The 19,643-nt window shown below is 37.0% G+C and overlaps 2 long non-coding RNA genes across 2 annotated transcripts; one reads left to right on the top strand and one right to left on the bottom strand.

The window, feature by feature from the left end:
- Positions 1-1,361: 1,361 nt before the first annotated feature.
- On the bottom strand, positions 1,362-19,367 carry LOC309654317. The gene is made up of 6 exons (XR_014260136.1): positions 18,705-19,367; positions 15,141-17,210; positions 11,806-11,877; positions 11,094-11,174; positions 5,021-5,092; positions 1,362-4,474 (listed from the first exon to the last, which is right to left on the bottom strand). It is a non-coding gene; the product is annotated as an uncharacterized lncRNA (long non-coding RNA).
- On the top strand, positions 8,699-14,823 carry LOC309654318. The gene is made up of 2 exons (XR_014260137.1): positions 8,699-10,228; positions 12,541-14,823. It is a non-coding gene; the product is annotated as an uncharacterized lncRNA (long non-coding RNA).
- Positions 19,368-19,643: the final 276 nt, after the last annotated feature.

Raw genomic sequence — 19,643 nt, 5'->3', positions numbered from 1 at the left:
CATGTCACGGAGCAACTAAGCCCGTGCACCACAACTACTGAGCCTACGCTCTAGAGCCCGTGAGCCACAACTACTGAGCCCATGTGCCACAATTAGTGAAGCCCGTGCACCTAGAGCCTGTGCTCTGCAACAAGAGAAGCCACCACAAGGAGAAGCCTGCATACTGCAACGAAGAGTAGTCCCTGCTCGCCACAGCTAGAGAAAGGCTGCGTGCAGCAATGAAGACCCAATGCAGCCAAAAATAAATAAACAAATTAAGAAAAGAAAAGAAGAGGAAAATCGCATAATCATTGCAATAGATGCAGGAAAAGAATGAAAAAATCTAACATCCATTCCTGATTAAAGAAAAAAACAGCCCTCAGTAGACTAGGAATGGAAGGAGACTTCCTCAACTTGATAAATGACTTCGACAAAAAACCTAACATCATATTTAATGGTGAAGGACAAAGTACTTTCTCTCCAGGATCAGGACAAAGGCAAGGATGTCTGCTCTCATTACTTCTGTTTCACATTGCACTGAAGGTTCTAGCCAGTGCAATAGGGCAACAAAAAGAAAAGAGATATTCAGAATGGAAAGGAAGAAGTAAAACTATCTTTATTTGCAGATAACATGATTATGTAGAAAACCTGATAGAATCTACAAAAATGCTACTGGAACTAACAAATGAGTTTGTCAAGTTTGCAGGGTACAAGATCAACATACAAAAAGATTAATTTATCTCAACAAACAAGCAGAGATCAAAGTTTTAAAATACTACTTATAACAGAATCAAACATATAAAATACTTAGAATAAATCTGACAAAAGATGTAAAAGACTTGCACACGGAAAAGTGTAAAATATTGCTGGGGGGAAATTAAGGAAGACCTAAATAACTGGAGAGATATAATGTATTCATGGATCAGAAGATTCAAGATTGCTAAGACATCAATTCTCCCCAAATTGATTTATAGATCAAAATCCCAGTAGGCTTTTCTATAGAAATTGACAAGTTAATTCTAAAATTCATATGGAAATAAAATTTAGAATAACTAAAACAACTTTGAAAAAGAACAAAGTTGAAGAACTAACAGTAACTGATTTCAAGGCTTATGAAGCTACACTTTCAAGACATTGTGATAGTAGTGTAAAGATAGACAGAAAGATCAAGGGAACAGAATAGAAAGTTCAGAAGTAGAGAGATGTGGATAACTGACTTTCAGGTTCAAAGGCATTTAAGTGGAGAAACGATCGTCTTTTCAACAAGTGATGCTGGAACAATTGAATATCCAGGTGCAAAAAAAAAAAAAAAAAAAAGAACTTCCATCCAAACCATGTACAGAAATGAAGTCAAATTGGTTTAGAGATCTAAATGTAAAAAACATAAAACTATAAAACTTCTAGAACAAAACAGGTGAAAAATTTTATGACCTTGAGTTAGGCAAGATTTCTTAGATACAACACCAAAAGCATAATCCATAAAAGAAAAAAATAGATAAATCAGACACCATCAAAATTAAGAATTTCTGCCCTGCAAAAGACACTCCTGAGAGAATGAAAAGATGAGTCACAGAATGGGAGAAAATACTTAGCAACTTACATATTGGATAAAGGACTAATTTCCAGAATATATAAAGAACTCTCAAAATTCCAGAAAAGTATAGATAAAAGATTCAGAGATACAGATGCAAAATAAGCATATGAAAAGATGTTTCACATGATTAATCATTAGGGATGCTACAGTGAGATACAACTACACACCTATTAAACTATCTAAAATTAAAAATACTGAGCATAGCAAGTGTTGGCCGCAACGTGAAGAAAATGCAACTCTCAAACGCTGCTGGTAGAGATGTAAAATGATCAAACCACTATGGAAAATAGGTATTTTTTAAAAACGTAGACATACACTTACCAATGATCCAGCCATTCTACTTGCAGGTATTTACCCAAGGGAAATGGAAGCATACATCCATACAAAGACCTGTACACAAATATTCATAGCAACTTTATCTGTAGTAGACAAAGACTGAAACAACTCAAATGCCCATCAATGGTGAATAGATCAATTGTGGTACATCCATATAATGGAATACTATTCAGCAATAAAGAGAAATGAATTACTGATATATACAACAATATGGATGAAGATTAAAATAATCATGCTGAGTTAGAGGCCAGTTAGAAAAAAGTATACACTGTATGATTCCATTTACATAAAATTCTAGAAAATGCAAACAGAAAGCAGACCAACGGTTGCTTGGCGATTGGGAAGGGCAAGGAACGATGGGAAGGAAGAATTACAAAGAGACATTAAGAAACTTTCTGAGGTGATGGACATTTTGATTTTGATGATGTCTTCGTGGTGTGTATGTATGTGTGTGTGTGAACACAGATTACTGTATGTCAATTATACCTCAAAAAGCTGTTAAAAGAAATGATATTATATGAGAGAGACAATTGGGGAAATTTGAATAGCAACTCTTTATTAGGTAATATTATTGTGTAGGAATTTAATTTCTTCAATACTGTGTGTTAACAGTATTGTAGTTACATAGGGAAATAATTTTTAATATCCAGAGAGGAGGGCATCTAGCTGACAAGAGAGGGATCGCAATTGCGGCCGATGCTGTGGAAGGCTGAGGAAGATGAGGCTAGAGCAGTGACCAACAGATGTGACGGCGTGGTGAAGACAGTCATTTGTCAGCTGACCTGACAAAGACGGTTGGAACAGACTGCTAAACGCAGGGCCCTTTCCGCCTACTAATCTCATGCAATCCCCTCAGCTAGCCTTGGCATAACAGAAAGTTTCTATTAGCTTGCCATATTGGAGGGGGGATGGCACAATTTAAGGTGCAGTTAGTTGTGTAATAAACTGTCACAATACGGTCCTACAGAAATAGTTTTTTAAACTGCAAGAAAATGAAACTTGACCCTTCCCTCACAACATATATGAAAGTTAACTCAAAATGAATCATAGACCTAAATGTAACTATACAACTTCTGGAAGAAAACATAGGAGAAAACCTTTGTGATTTTGGGTCAGACAATGGGGTCTCACACAAAGATTTCTTAGATAAGACACAAAAAAGCACAAACCATCTAAGAAAAACTGCTAAGGGACTTCCCTGGTGGGTAAGACTCCGAGTTCCCAATGCAGGGGGCCTGGGTTCGATCCCTGGTCAGGGAACTAGATCCCGCATGCATGCCGCAACTAAGAGTTCGCATGCCACAACTAAGAAGCCCATGAGCCGCAACTAAGGAGCCCATCTGCCGCAACTAAGACCCAGCACAACCAAATAAATTAAATAAATATGAAAACAAATTGCTAAGTTAGAGTTCATCAAAAATTTAAAACATCTAGTCTTCAGAGACACTTTAATACAATGAAGATAAGTCACAATCTGGGAGAAGATATTTACTAAACACATATCTAGGAGAAAGGACTTTTTCCATTGCTTTTCATATAAAGCACTCTTAAAACTCAATATAAATATCCAATTAAAAAACGGATTTGAACAGACACTTCATTTAAAAAGATATTTGCACATGAATAGACACTCAACATCATCAGCTATTACAGAAATGCAAAATGTGGCAAAAACCACGAGATGCAACTACACACCTACTAGAAAGGTTAAACGTTTTTAGAAAACAAATATAAGGATCAGTTGAAGATGTGGAGCAACTGCAACTCTCATAGACTGCTAGTGGGAAAGCAAAATGGCACAGGCACTTTAGAAAACAGTTTAGCAGTTTCTTAAAAAGTTAAATATGCACTTAGCATATGATGAAGCAATCCCACCCTTAGGTATTTCACCCCAAAGAAATGAAAACATATGCTCGCACAAAACATATGTTCACACACACATGTGAGTGTTTTCAGAGGCTTTGTTCATAATAGCCAAAAAAACTAGAAACAACTCAAATGTTCATCAAATGATGAATGCGTAAACAAACTGTGTATCCACACAACTAGAATACTACTCAGCAATAAAAAGGAATGAACTACTGACAGGTGCAACAAAACAGATGAATCTCCAAAGAGACTGGCTAAGTGAAAGAAGCCAAAAACAAAAGGCTACATACCACATGATTTCATTTATAAGATATTCTGGAAAAGGCAACATTATACGGACAAAAATCAGATTGGTGGTTGCCAGGGGCTGGTAGCGGGAGGAGGATGGATTGACTACAAAGGGACATGAGGGGTCTTTTGGGAGTGCAGAAGTTTTCTTTACCTCAAATGTGGTGGTGGCTACAGAACTATACGTTTGTCAAAACACATCACACTGTATATTTAAAAATAGTGAATTTTGTTAAGTGAAAATTATACATAAATAAACCTGACTTAAGAAAATAATACAACAAACCTAAAAAAACAATTGAGTGAAAACAAATGTAAGAAAAATCAACTTACAGTTTTTCCAATTCAAGGGTCATCATGAGGATGCTTTCAATTGTTGTAAGTGCCACTTGTGTTGTTCCCATGTCTCTGAAGGAGAAGCCCAAACATGCATGATATAAAACCCAAAGACAAAAATTCTAAACTTAAAAAGATACTTAACATGTGATTACTTCAATTCTGGCTTCTTACTTGCCACACATGATAATTCCAAAGAGCTCTTATTGAAGAAATTTAAATTTGCATCATCAAATTAATGGCCTTGGTGCTGAACGGTACAATCATTGTTTATTACCCTAACTTCTCATTTTCAATTGCATCTACCTCTTTTGATCACTCTCTTTAAAAAAAAATAATGTACCCCTTATTCCTTTTTGCTTTCTGGGATAAATAATATTCCTACATGCATCTACATGTTCCATATCTATATGTGTTCTTCAACACTGTTCTCATTCTCTGCTGGCTGTCTTACCCATGTATATTCTTTCTTAATCGTCTTCTTTGCCAATAACTTTTATTTTCAATAACCCAGTTAAAATCTAAATTATGACTTTTTAGCCAAAGTACTCAATCTTTGACGAAAGTAAAAAAGAGCAGAAATCATCTCATGAGCCATGAAACTGTTGCAATACTTACAAATATTTTAATGCTGGCAATTTAAAAAGATAAGAATCTTCAACTGTTGTCAAAGGATTATGATTGAGAATTCTGAAAAATGGAATGGAATTTAAATTATCTGCATTTTCAATTACTTCCATGAAAGCTTATATTCATTTTTTTTGGTACGGAACGTGAAGGTTTAAAACAAAAATCATTTTCTGTCTTTACCCATAAATCACCCTTAGCATCTGTAAAACACTCTTTCATTGGGAACTACCCAGGTCTCTAGATGATAAAGTGGAGAAGAGAAACAAACAAACAAACAAACAAACAAATAGAAAAAAAAGTGGCTAGTAAAGACAAAATATGCCAAAGAACTTTTCAGGTTAAAAACCCTAGAAGTGACTATGCTGGTAGGAAGCCCTTGCTCTGTAAAAAAGTACTATTTCTAGTATCCTCCATAATTCAAGGTGTTTTTCTTTCATCGCTACAAATTTTTTAACATTTCATGATTTAAACTACCCAGTGAAAGACAAAAATAGGGCTAATTCCTTGGTTCTGGAGCCAAAGAAGAAGAGATAAATCCAAGAGGAACTGGTGAAAGCCATACTCCCATCACATAGTCCCATGCGTATTCCTGTATCATAGCCTTTGTTACTGTGTATGTAATCACCTGTTTACTTGTCAGTCTCCTAGATTGCCAGCAACTTGAGAGCAGGGACCACACTTTATTGTCATTATTATTCCTGTGCCTGACATAGTGCCTAATATTTACTAGGTAGTTAATAAACGTTTGCTGAATAAATAAATAACATTTTGTTTATGTATCAATAAAATAAACAAATTAATTGTGGGGAACAAAATTTTATTCCAAAATGCTGGAATAGATTTTCTTCTTAGTTCTTTCTTTCTTTTTCCTTAGTTCCTTAAAACAAATAAGGGGGGAAAAAAAAACCCAAAAGAAACAGGAAGAAAGAAAAGAATATCTGACTTCAGGTTAACTCTACTCAAGAATTATTAATGTATTTTTGCGAATATTGTAAAATAATTATCAAAACTAATATCTTTTGGGTTGCCACGCATCTGTGATCAGCATTTAACATTTAATCCTCACAGTAACCTTATGTGATAGATATATTACCCCATTGTACAAATGAGGAAACTGAGGCACAGAGAAGTTATATAACTTGTCCTAAGTCATCAAGCTAGTAAGAAGCAGAGCTGGAATTTGAACTCAGTTCTGACTCTAAAGCCTGTGTTTAACCTGAATGAAAAAAAAAGTGGGGGGCGGGGGCGGGTTTAAAACATCTGTTACTTTAACCTTAATTTTGAGAGCACTAAATATAGAAATACCTTTTCAAACTTCATCTACACATCTGGGAAAGCCTCTATGAGAATTATATTTTCTCTTGTTATTTATTTATTTATTTATTTCTCTTTTTATTTATTTTTTCCTTAATCATCTCCCATGATAAATATTTAATTAGCCTATGGTCATTGAGACTTTAGAGATTTTAAAAGATATTGCAGGAAAATCAGTAAAAATGATGGAGGAAGGACATCTGACAATTCATCCCTCCACAGAAGCAACAATAACAAGAACAAGAACAACAACAACAACAAAACTGGCAAAAATGGTCAGAATCAACTTTTTCGGAACTCTGGACATTTAACCAACAGGCTTGCAGCAAATTGGGGAGCAATTTATTCAAGGAAAACAAATTAATTTCTGTAAGAACAATGAGATCTGTGTTGCTTGAACTTGTCCTTGACCTTTGCTCTCCATGCCAGTGGTAGCCTTGAAAAACAGCCCACATCCCTGGTACCAGGAGGAGCAGCATGGACTGGGAGGTCCTTCAAAGCCTCATTCCCAAAGAACTGTCATTGTTTTACATGTCTGGTGGTCGCCTGGAAGACCTCACTTGAAAGGCTTGCCTTTGACCTGACTGAGAGCTGTCTAGTGAGAAAAGCCTCTCCTCAGGTGGCATTTTTGGAAAACATTTTCAAGCAAATATTTTAACATGGCGGTTGCATGAGGCAATGGATAACAGTTCGGGGCAAAAAACAGCCCAACCGAAAAGCTTAAAAAGAAAAGCTGAGGAATGAGATGTCCACAGAGACTTTGAAATGTTCCAATGTATTCCTGGGAAACTGGAAGACCACAAGACATATTCCTGGGAATCTAGGAAAATAACTGTTAGCATTAATAAATGAGTTCAGCAAGGTTGTAGGATACAAGATCAATATTATTTCTACACACCAGCAATGAGTAATCCAAAAATGAAATCACGAAAACAATTCCATGTGTAACAGCATCAAAACAAATAAAATACTTAGGGAAAAATTTAACCAAGTAAGTGCAAGATTCACACTGAAAAGTACAAAACTGTGGAAAGAAATTGAAGAAGATCTAAATAAATAGAAAGACATGCTGGATTCATGGACTGGAAGATGATCTTATTAAAATTTCACTACTTCCCAAATCGACCTATGGTTCCATTGCAATTCCTATCAAAATCCCAGCTGACTTCTTTCCAGAAATTGCCAAGCTAATTCTAAAATTCATATGGCAATTCAAGGAAACAGAATAACCAAAACAATGTTGGTAAAGAACAAAGTGGGAGGACTCACACATCCTGGTTTCAAAACTCAGTTCAAAGCGACTGCAATCACAGTGTGCTACTGGAATAAGAACAGACATGTAAATCAATGGAACAGAATTGATAGTATAGAAATAAACCCTCATATTTATGGTCTATTGATTTTCAATAAGGGTGCCAAAACAATTCAATGTGGAAAGAACAGTCTTTCCAAATGATGCTGGGACAACTGTACATCCACACACAAAATAATGAAGCTGGACTCCTACACTTCATACCATGTATGAAAATTAACTCCAAATGGATCAAATATCCAAATGTAAGAGCTAAGGCTGTAAAACTCTTAGAAGAAAACACAGGAGTAAATCTTTATGACCTTGCATTAGACAACAGTTCCTTAGATATGATACCAGAAGCACAAACAACCAAAGGAAAAACAGATGAACTGGATTTTATAAAAATGAAAAAGTTTGTGCTTCAAAGGACACTATCAAGAAAGTGAAAAAACATATAGAATGGGAGAAAATACTACAGGTGGGAAGAATAAGATGCAGTTGGGAGAAGAAAAGTATAGTAGTTGCTAGGTGTGACAATCTCAAAATTTTGAACTCTTACAAATAAAACAGCCACCCTAAATCACCCCAAAGGACAGACCCAAGTTAGTTTTGTTTTTAGCGTTTGTGCCTTTCTAAATCTGAGAAGCTGCCAGGATTCTAGTACACAGCAAAAAGTGACGACAACACCCTGAAGTGTGTAAGCTTTTGTGTGTACATAGCTATCGAAAGGAGACCAATGCTAGTTGACTGGGGGAGCATTAGAGCGGCTCTGTGACCGCAGCTCAATTTGCCTTCATAGTGTGGCCACACCTACCTCATTGATATTCTCAACAATGGGGTAAATAATTCAATAGGGATAAGGCTTTGATTTCCCTCTTATTCTCTCTTAGTGCTTATGTTCTTGGTACAATATTGATGTACCACAGACAAGCCAGCATGTGAATGTCCTCTGTCTGGTTAAGTTATATAGCCTTTCTACACTGTAGAGTCCTTCAGTTTCTAAAATCATGGAGCTTGTACTGTTAGGACCAGTGAAGTGACTAAAAGAATTTTTTAAAATAAGCCATCAGTCTGGACCTGCATAGGTGAATGAAGGAGAAACACTTTAAAGTCAGAAAAAAAAGTAGACTTAACATTTAGGATTATCAACCACTGCTGGTTTTCCATAATATATTTCATTCCTGATTTTATCTGAAAGAGATACGATTACTACCACCATTCAAAAAGTGGTACTTTATTAATTAATAAGCTCTTAGCTCATCTTTGAGGTCGATTTCGGATTTCAAATAGACTACCACACTGCTAACTACTTCACCTGATGTTTGTCAATAACATAGAGGCTTCATTCAAGAAACCTACTGACTTATAATTACCTGAAACCCGGTGATGAATCAAGGTTTTGTGGGGCCTGAACCTCATCTACTTTGGGAAATCCTGTCTAATAAAAACATGCACAGTTATGAATACAAAAATCGCTAGGACCCCTCTCAAGACCTTGGAAGGGACCTATGCAAGTGAGGAGCCCTGAAGCCTAAGCTTCATTGAATTCATGATAAATCCACCTCAGCTGGGGCCCTTTGCCAAACTTATTTAATGCAGGCAACTTATAAACACCCCAGTAATATGTCATCATAGGTAGTAAAATGACTTAACTCGAGGGCGGCATCTTCCCTTGGTGGCTTGCCTTTGGAAAGAGATGCAATAAAGTCTGTATCTCACCATGGCAAATGTTTCCTGAAGCAAATTAGCTTTGTCTATTAGAAAGACTTAGCCCAAAACAAAGACTTAGTATACTGTGACAATCTTTTGAAAGTAACTGTGAATGAGTTTTAGGAGTACAGTACTAATTTATTTCCAACACCAGATAGTTTTGATTCTTTCACTACCTTTTTCTGTCATTTAAGAGGAACACAAATTCAAAAGGAACAAGTTGGTGCCTCTTCCATTACAAATCTTTTCTAACCGACCACCCATTGTCTACTTCATCACCCCCCTCCTCACCTTGTTACCCTGCTGCACAGATGCTAGAATGGCTCTCATATATGTTTTCCCATCAACATCCATCTTTCTCCTTCCAGGATGAAAGCTTCTTGGGGACAAAGTCCCTGCCCTATGCGTCTTTGTATCCCCAGCACTTAGTACAGTGCTGACACACAGTGGGCATGGCACTCAGTGAATGTTTTTGAATGAGTTCATTAATTTTTAAACTGTGATTTATTTATTTATTTCCACAAGGTATTTTCCTGTGTTGCCTACATAACTATAGTGAAACTCTGATTCTTATAAGGAACTCTTGGTGTTATAGGATGTTTAGGAAACGAGGTGCGTTTAAGACGTTGTATTGACGCTACTAAAACCTCCTGGTGAAGGGACCTCATGAGCCTGCTCTCCGGTGTGCTGGCAAAAGAAAAACTGACCCTCGGTGCTCTCTCCCCAAGGTAGGCATCAGCACACTAACAAGGAAAAGGAAGGAGGCCGCTAAAGATAGGCATCTGCAGGAATTGCTAATCCAGCTCCAGACACAGCCTCAGCACCTTCATTAACCCAAAATGAACTGTGTGAAACTGGATTTCTGAACCACAAGACAGGTAAGAGAGTCTTTTCCAAAGCCAGGTGTAGAAGAGCTCTTTACCTTGAGTCTAAAATCGCCTTCGGGCCACTGAACGTACCCACTCTCATTTCCTTGTGCCACGAGAAATCACAGAATTTTTGAGCTGAAAGGGTGTAAAACCCACACTCCTTACTGAAGAGTAGTCAGCAAAGAAAGTATATTGAATTAGGCTACAGCAATGTATTTTCTTTGTATTTCTCACACTACAGCTGAACACAAACAACGTCTTTTTCCACACCTCAAAGCTTCCTATTGGCCACAGATAATTCACTTCAGAGATATATGCTGTTTGAAAAATAATGTTCTGGGTGGCTGGGGAGAGCCCTGTGGTGGGCGTTCAGGAATTCTTTCTGCTTTACCATTTAAAAGAGCTAATAATGGTTGGGGAAGCACCCACACCTTTTGCTCGCTGACGAATTCGGTGCTAAACTTAGCTCTTTGCAGCTCTGTGTTGCATACATTTTAAGCAGTTAGGAACTTTGCACATGAGCAGGAATCAAAGTGAAATTCAAAAGTGGAACTTCATGGACCATTCGCATATCGGAGAGACATCAGTGGGATTCCATGACAATGTTAATTTGAGTGTTTTTGCTTGGTGCCTTTTATTGCCCGTGCCGAAGATCAGTACTATGGAAAGCAGAGCGTTTCATATATATGAGTTAAACAAGTCTCTTGGCCTCTTTGTGCCTTAGTTTCCTCATTTGAAAAAAAAAAAAAAAAAAAAAATGGCTCTCAAGACATACTTTCCAGAATTCATACTGGGCTTACACCCAGCTAACCAATAACTGCATGATGCTTTTACACACAGTTTTTTACACGTATTCATCTTCGATTTCACTTACAACTTGTGTAAAAACTGCATTCCATGCCAGGCCTGAAACGTTCCAAAGCTCAGTTCTGTGAGTAAATTGCAACTAAGATTTCTACAAAAAAAGACACAAGCAAAAGAAGAAGAAAAATATATATTCTTTCAGAACATTTATCCTTTGGCAATAATTCTAATTTATATATGATGAAACATAACAACACTACTCCCTCCATACACTAAAGAAATCTCACTGTGGAAGACATTATGATTTACACTTTCATGATTATATATGTGGTGCATTAGATACAAAATAGTAAATGCTCATTAAATACTTGTGTTGAGTGATCTTTATTTCTCTAGAAAGGCAGCACTATTGACATTTTGGGCTGGATAATTCTTTGCTGTGGGAGGCTCTCCTGTACACTGTTGGATGTTTAGTAGCATCTCTGGCCTCTGTCCACTAGATGCCAGTAGCATATACAGTTCTGACGAGCAAAAATGTCTCCAGACACTACCAAATGTCACCTGTGTGCAAAATCACCCTGGTTGAGAACCACTGCTCTATAATGATTCACTCTGATCTGTGTAATAATTCTCACACTAATCTTTGCTAGAGACAAAAAGGATTTGCTACAAAATTTTAGTAGTAATTTTAATCATATTTCAAAATGAGTAACAAATTAATTTTATAAAAAATTAAGCTTTACAAAAATTCCAAATATAATGAAGTTATACTTGTAACTTACATAAACTGCACAAAAGGTAGTGGTTCAAATGTACGTCTTTCGATAGACTGTATTTTATTGCAGGATAAATCTCTAGGAAAAGTAAAAGGAAAATATTGCCTCAATTAGCTATTCGATATCTAATTAGTAGGAATAACTAGTAGACTTTAGAATGATAATAATAACTAAGAAGCTTTGGTCTAAACTCCAAACCTTAGGAATTATTACTTGAACCTTCCAGAGCCCCTAACCCTGCCTTCACCTCTCTTAAGAGTCTCACCTTCAGGATCTTCATAAATTAAATATACAACTATGGATCTTGATAGATTTTGGAGGTAATCTTTCCCAAGAGCAGAAGCATTGATTAGATTCCACCTTTCGTGGTCTCACCAAATTCTGGATTATGAGCTCAAAGTTTTTCTCTCTATATATCATTATAATTTCCAATATTAAAAGGAATATTCTTATATTTACACACCTCCCAGTATAGTTCTGTTTTTCTAGGTCAATTCATTACCAGAAGAAATAAAAGATACCCTTTCACACAACTTGAAAGGAAGTTACTTCTCTCATTAATATGTAACTTTAATTCAGTATTACACTTTCTATCATATTGACTTTTATTCGAAAATACCTACTCTTGACTATAGCTGACTATCTTATTTCCATTGATTCCAGCTTAGTCTCTCATTTCACCTGGATGGGTATAACTGTCTTCTGACTGGTGTTTCCATCTCTACCCTCTCCCTTTCTAAGCCATCCTCCACGCGATCACCAGATTAACTCTCCGGAAGTGGTTCTCAAATACCAGCATCACTTGTGAACTTATTGAAGATACAAATACTCAGCCCTACTCTGGACCTCTTGAATCAGTAACTATGGGGGTGGAGCCGGTGTTTTCACAAGCCCTCCAAGTGGTTGGTTCTGTTGCAGGCTAAAGCTTGTCCTAAAGCACTGCTGTGGTAACATGGTAGCTTGACATGTTATCCTTGGCTTGGCCTCCAAAGCCCTAGATGATCTGGCTCTAATCTCCTACTCTTCCCACTTGTACTCTACAGGTACTCAGAGTATTTTTCCTGTGTTTTGCCTTTCTGCCACTTTCCTTTTGCAAGCTTATTCTTCCCAAGTTGTCTGTCATTGATACCCAACGGCCCTTCGAGGTCCCGTTTAAACAGCATTGCTCTAGTAACATCTTCCCGGATCCAATTTGAAGTCTTTTTTCCCTCTTTTGTGCTCCAATACCAACTTATAGCTCTCATTGCCCATATTCATTTCTTTCTTTAAATATAGCTATTTTTGCAACCCATGTCCTCTGAGCATAAACTCCTTCAAAGTATGGACTAGATCCTGCTTATGTGCATCGTCTATCATGTTTAAAGCCTACGTGCGGACATAAAGCAAACTCAAATATTTATAAAATCAACAAATAGCTGGGGAGTGGATAGAAGGAGGAAATGACTGTTTTAAAAGAAATGTAGTTTTATTACTTCATGGTGCCTCCACAACCATGTCATTATGGTTTGAGCTTATATGTTTATTTTCCCTGTGAGATCATGAGTTGCTAAAAGGAGTCCTGTCTTACCCATCTTCGTGTTTACAACACTAGGCATAGTGCTGATTAGCATATTCTTTTTTCGCTTTTTTATTGATTGGCTTTTTTTTTTTTTTTTTTTAAGAATGAGAGTACTTACGCTAACCTGAAATAATCAGATTATAAAGTATTACATAGTAGAAGTAATGAAGGGCCTATTCCACTGTGCAGTTATCTTATTTGTTTTTCTCCAAACTGTGTTTGTAAGGTTTGGAGCCCAGATGGCAGAGAAGAGACTAATATAAAGGTGATTGCCCCTTAAGGCTTGGAAGGTTTGATAATTAAAAGAACTATTTTTAGGGTCATGTGAGGCTCTTTATACCCACTTCCCTTAAACCTTTTATATTTGCAAGAAGAATCTATTTGCTAAAGAGGATCATTAATTGGCTTAATAAGGATTAATGACATACACAGCTTTGGATGCCATGGACAAAGGACAAAAACTGAGCTTTTATAGCAAAAAACACAGTTATCTCCTTATCCCTAAATAAAGGAAATACGAGGCAAGCATTTCCTCTTTGATAAAGAAGCTGGAGAGGGAATTCCCTGGCGGTCCAGGGGTTAGGACTCGGCGCTTCCACTGCTGGGGACCTGGGTTCAATCCCTGGTCAGGGAACTAAGATCCCGCAAGTCGTGTGGCGTGGCCCAAAAAACAAAACAAACAAAAAACAGAAAAAAAAAGGCTGGAGAGATTTTTGTTAGGGGCATTTCTGATATGCTTATTTAGTGTAAACATTTCTAAATATACCACTTAACCATCATCTTAAACATTCTTAATATTGGTATCACAATTCCTGCATCGAAATCCTTAACAACAGTTTGTTCTTTTGGTAACTTAATGTGTTCTTGACAATACTGATTTTTTTTTCAGATTTTTTTTTTTTGTGATGTGGACCATTTTTAAAGTCTTTATTGAATTTGTTACAATATTGCTTCTTCTTTTTTATGTTTTGGTTTGTTGGCCATGAGGCATGTGGGATCTTAGCTCCCTGACCAGGGATCGAACCCGCACCCCCTGCACTGGAAGGCAAAGTCTTAACCACTAGACCACCAGGGAAGTCCCTTGACAATACTGTTTACATACTTCATCTACTTAAATAGTTAATATTTAAATGTTAATTTAATTTAGATTAAATTATCAAAGTTATGAGTTAATGGCATTCATATTAATGTAAGTGTTCTATATTTTCTTGTCCTGTAGGGGACAATTTGAGGTTAACTTTAATTCCTCTCATTTCACTAAACCAACTTTTTCAAACCTTTTCTGTAAAGACCAGATAAGTAAATATTTTAGGCTTTGCAGGCCACATACAGTCTCTGTCACATATTTTTCTTCGTGTCTTTTTTTTCTCGTTTACAGCCCTTTAAAAAATCACTTTTAACTTATGGACTGTATAAAAACGGACTGTGGGCCAGATTTGATCCATAGGTCATAAACAAAATATAAATACAGATGGAGAGTATATGAACACTTACATAACAAGGTTCATATGGGAGTCTATAATTGCTCAGACCTCATTACCACTTTTCCTCTACAACTAAAGTGTATTTTTCTATCTATACCTTGTCTATATAATGAAAAAATTAAAAATGAATAGGAGATATATAGTGCTAGTGATGGGCTGGGACCCTACACAGACTTAAAGAATTGTAGAATTTTATTGCTAGGAGAAACTGAAGAGATTATCTAACTTGAACCCCTTAATTATTTTATAGATAATCTACTTTATAGATAAGAACTCATAAATAAATATGATTAACTTACAAATATCGGAGGGATAGCAAGCCTTCAAAGGAGTCCTTATGTAATTCAGTCAAATAATTTTCACTGAGAATTCTGAAAAATGAAAAGGTTATTTCTGGATCAAACTGCAAAATAACTACAACTATGTACTACATAGGACTAACTCCTATATGTGGAGGAAAGCTGGGTAATGGTGCCACCTAAACAACCTAATTCTTATCTAATTTAGGGATGGTGATTTCTGCTCTGTTTTCATTTAAACCTTCTTTTCACGTCCTCCTTTCTGTCCATCTCTCTCCATCACGCATGTGCACGCGTGCGCACACACACACACACACACACCCACACACACCCACGCCCCACCCACTCTTCCCACCAAATCATATAGTTAATGCCTACTCTCTAGATCACGAAGTCTCTGTTAGAACCCAGCTCTGGGTGGCACCAATGTTGCAGAGCTGCCCTTCCCTCCTCTCTTTCCCCAAACCTTATTGGGAAGTCCCACACACAGCTGTATCAGGGCAAATGAAGCCATCTGATTTTTTCCCGCATTAAAAATTTTCTGAAAACTAAAATGTGCATAAAATATACATAACTGTTCAATAATTCAATTGAACAACTGTTCAACTGTTTAATAATTACAAAACAGACCCCCACGTAATACCATTCATGTCAGGAAAGAATCCTGCCAGCATCCCAGAAGACCCCGTGTGCCCTTTTCCAATCACAACCCTCTCTCTGACTTCCTAGAGGGAACCACTATCCTGACTTTAATAATAATTTCCTTGCTTTTTAAATGTAGTTTTGCCTTTTCTCTATCAGCCATAAACAACACAGTTTAGTCTTGCTTCTTCTTGAACTTTATATAAGTGGAATCATATTATATGTATTATTTTCCACATTGCTTCTTTCATTCAACATTATTTTGTAAAGTTATTTTATTTTTGCCTGTAGTATGTAGTGTTGCATGTCCAACTACATGAGGCTTCTGAGTATTTGAAAGTGGCGAATGTGACTGAGTTGAATTTTTAATTTAATTAATTTCAATTATTTTAAAATTAAAATTTTAAAAACTGATACTCAATGTAATTATTGGAAAATGTTTATGTTAGCAACAATTTGCATATGTGATACTACATTTTTGACTGTAAATTTTATGAAATCTCAATACCGATCAAGTATTTGTAATAAAATTTAGCAACCAAATTGTGATTTCAAAGAGTTAGTATGGGAAAAAAATATAGATTCTCTCATTAATTTTTAGATTGATTACATGTAGATATGATAACACTTTGGAGAGTTTTAAATACTTAGCATGAAAAAAACATAGAATATCTTATTAATAATGTATATAATGATTACATGTTAAAATGAAAATATTTTGTAAATAAGGGTTAAGTAAAAGATATTAACATTTATTTCATCCGTTTCATTTTACTTGTGTTTTTAAGTGGCTACCAGAAAATTTAAGATTACTTATGTGGCTTGCGTTATGTTTCTGATGAAGGGTATGACTTCTAAGTATGATTATACCACACTTTATTCATTCTACTGTTGGTGTATACTGAGATTTTTCTAGTTTTGATTTATTAAAAACAATACTGCTGGGCTTCCCTGGTGGCGCAGTGGCTGGGAGTCTGCCTGCCAATGCAGGGGACGCGGGTTCGAGCCCTGGTCTGGGAGGATCCCACATGCCACGGAGCGACTGGGCCCGTGAGCCACAATTGCTGAGCCTGCGCGTCTGGAGCCTGTGCTCCGCAACAAGAGAGGCCGCAATAGTGAGAGGCCCGCGCACCGCGATGAAGAGTGGCCCCCGCTTGCCGCAACTGGAGAAAGCCCTCGCACAGAAACGAAGACCCAACACAGCCAAAAATAAATAAATAAATAAATAAATAAATAAATAAATAAATAAAATTTAAACAAAAACAATACTACTTTGAACATTCTTGTATTTGTATCCTGATACATATTTGCCCGAGTTTGTCTAGGATGTAATAGGGATACAAAATTGTTTCCTAAGAAGTTGTGCTATTTCAAGTTGGCAGATTGAAACATGTCAAGTCTCCACCCCTTCAACTTCCACCAAAATCCCTAAGAATGACATAACTAGAATCCCTAGAAAAGATATAACTTAAGAATCACGACCTTAGCTCAATGTGTGGGAGCAGCTCCACAAATGCTCCCCTACCAGAAACGTCCTGGAGCTACTACAGGGTGATCAGTTGGAATAGTGTGGTAGGAGCAGCCTACAGCACACATCAACCCCACATCTTTCCCCCTTGATCCAGGCAGCAAAAGGTGTCTTCCTCTAGGCAGGAGCAATTGGTGTTAGAAAGGGGGCAAGGTCTCAGAACCCTGGAAGAAAGGTATGCACTCCCTGACTAGCCACCAGAAGGCACCTTCCACCTCTGCCTTATTCTCAGGGGAACCCATTGGGAGTAATAAGCCCCAACAGCTCATTTCCCTTCTCCCCTAAAGCTGGGAAACAAACGCAGTAGAATCTCAACTACAAAGATGAATTACACTCAGGAAGGACCAAACAATGTGAGAAAGCCAACTCCATTAAGGACAGAAAACAAAAACAAACATAAGAGCTTATAGCCAATGGATCAGAGTTAACAAAGCACAAGAGGACCTTAGCGTAGCACAATTATTACCCTCAGACAGATGTAAGCAGATAGTGCATCCATTAATCAACTCAAGAATATACAAATGAAAAGTGTTGGCAATAATAAAAAATCTCAGTATATGAGAAGCAGAAATGACAGTTAAAAAATAAATTAGGAAACTGAGAGATCCAGCCAATGACTTCTCCAGAATGCAGAATGAAGGGAGCAGGAAGGATTCACAGTCAAGCCTGACGCCTGGGTCTGCCAGAGGAATGTTAAGCCCTTTGCTTCCGCTGGTCTCACGATAAAGACTAGGAACATGCTGCGGGGAGGAGGGGGTGGTGTTTTGCACCTGTTTCTTATAGCTGATAAGCAGGAAGGCACATAGCCAGTATCCCAAGAGTGGAGTGAGGGAGTAGTAGAGAGAGTCAGTACAGAAGAAACTCTATAAGACGTCAGAGGTAGATTTCTCGTGCCTGGAAGAATCCCCTTCCTTGCAGGTGATATTAACAGTGGTACATCCTTCAGGAGCCTTGGGGATCTGAGCACAGGCTATGTTGCCTTGTGAAACTATTTCCACTGAGTTCTGCATTTAAAACCTTCTGCTTTTCACTCACAGTGTCTCTTGGTCACATATTTATATTAATTCCATCTCATAGCTTAATTCCAGCTCATAAATTAATTCTTTACTCATAGCTTATGAGAATTAAAATATTACTACCTGGAAACTCTGCAACTCAGTTATTAAGGTGGTTCATATTATACAGAATATAGTCACACACATTTTTAAAAGATCACTAAAACAAAAACACAAGAGACTTCAATTCCCACAAAGAACTCTTGGAGCCCTGAGCATGCTTCAAAGACCCTGACCTCAATTTGAAATTCACCATGTTAGAAGGAATCGCAGTGATTGTCAGAATACATGTTAGGGGGAATGGTCAACAGATGGTGCTAAGACTGATTGTTTTCTCACCTCTAAGTAGTGGTTTCACATTTCCATGGAAATGATCCAAAAAGAAAAAAACCAAATCAATATGTCCAACGACATTTATGGTAACCCTTTTCATACCTTCAAAGGTAGGAAAAAACTCTACCTCCCCATATCGCATAACCAAACTGCATGTGTATACCATAAATGACATACAAACGTCACAGGAAATGATGGTATATGAAAAAAAGCTACACAAAAGTGGAACTCACATATACTGATTATAACTTTGAACGCTGACAAGGATTCAGGAAGTACAGCAAAGAGATGGGGCTGATCCTCCACTCTTTATGGCACTGTCTTCTCTGATTGGCTGATGCCCATACCAGACTGGTTAGAGTTTGAATATCATGGTAGGACAGGGGGTAACCAAACAGTATGTATTTCAAATTAATGGGGTTTCTTTCTGTGAAGTTGTTTGGATGACAGGATAGTAGAAATTTTAAAAATAACAACGGTAAATTCAGCCTAGAAGTAAAGTTTAGACTGAGAATGAGTCAGTCACCAAAAAATTACCCAAAAAGGAGCTTCAAATAAGCAATAACTCAATAACTGAAATAAAATACATTAATCTGTAGAACTCCAAATATTCATTTTGACGGAGGAAAAAAATTTTAAACTATGGGGAATCAGAGTTAAAGGCAGATCTAAAACTTTCTCACACCGTGAAAATGTCAAAACCAGGCATGAAGTAACACTTAAGAAAGATCCATGTCTAACTTCTGACCAGGGTTCTGGTCTACGGCAATCTTCTGAATTTCACATTCATTCTTGATTCTGTATTATTGACAATTATCCTTCTCTCCACCTCTGTAACTTCTAGGAAATTGAGAGGGCTCAGGGTTTGTTTGTTTGATTGATTTAACTATATATGTAATGCAAACAATAGGCCTTTCTGGAACTGATTTACTCTGCTTCCCCTGC

This window comes from Balaenoptera physalus (genome assembly GCF_965194825.1).
Source record: "Balaenoptera physalus genome assembly, contig: HAP1_SCAFFOLD_2743, whole genome shotgun sequence".
In the NCBI taxonomy this organism is placed as follows: domain Eukaryota; kingdom Metazoa; phylum Chordata; class Mammalia; order Artiodactyla; family Balaenopteridae; genus Balaenoptera; species Balaenoptera physalus.
This window is presented reverse-complemented; position numbering and strand designations above follow the sequence as displayed.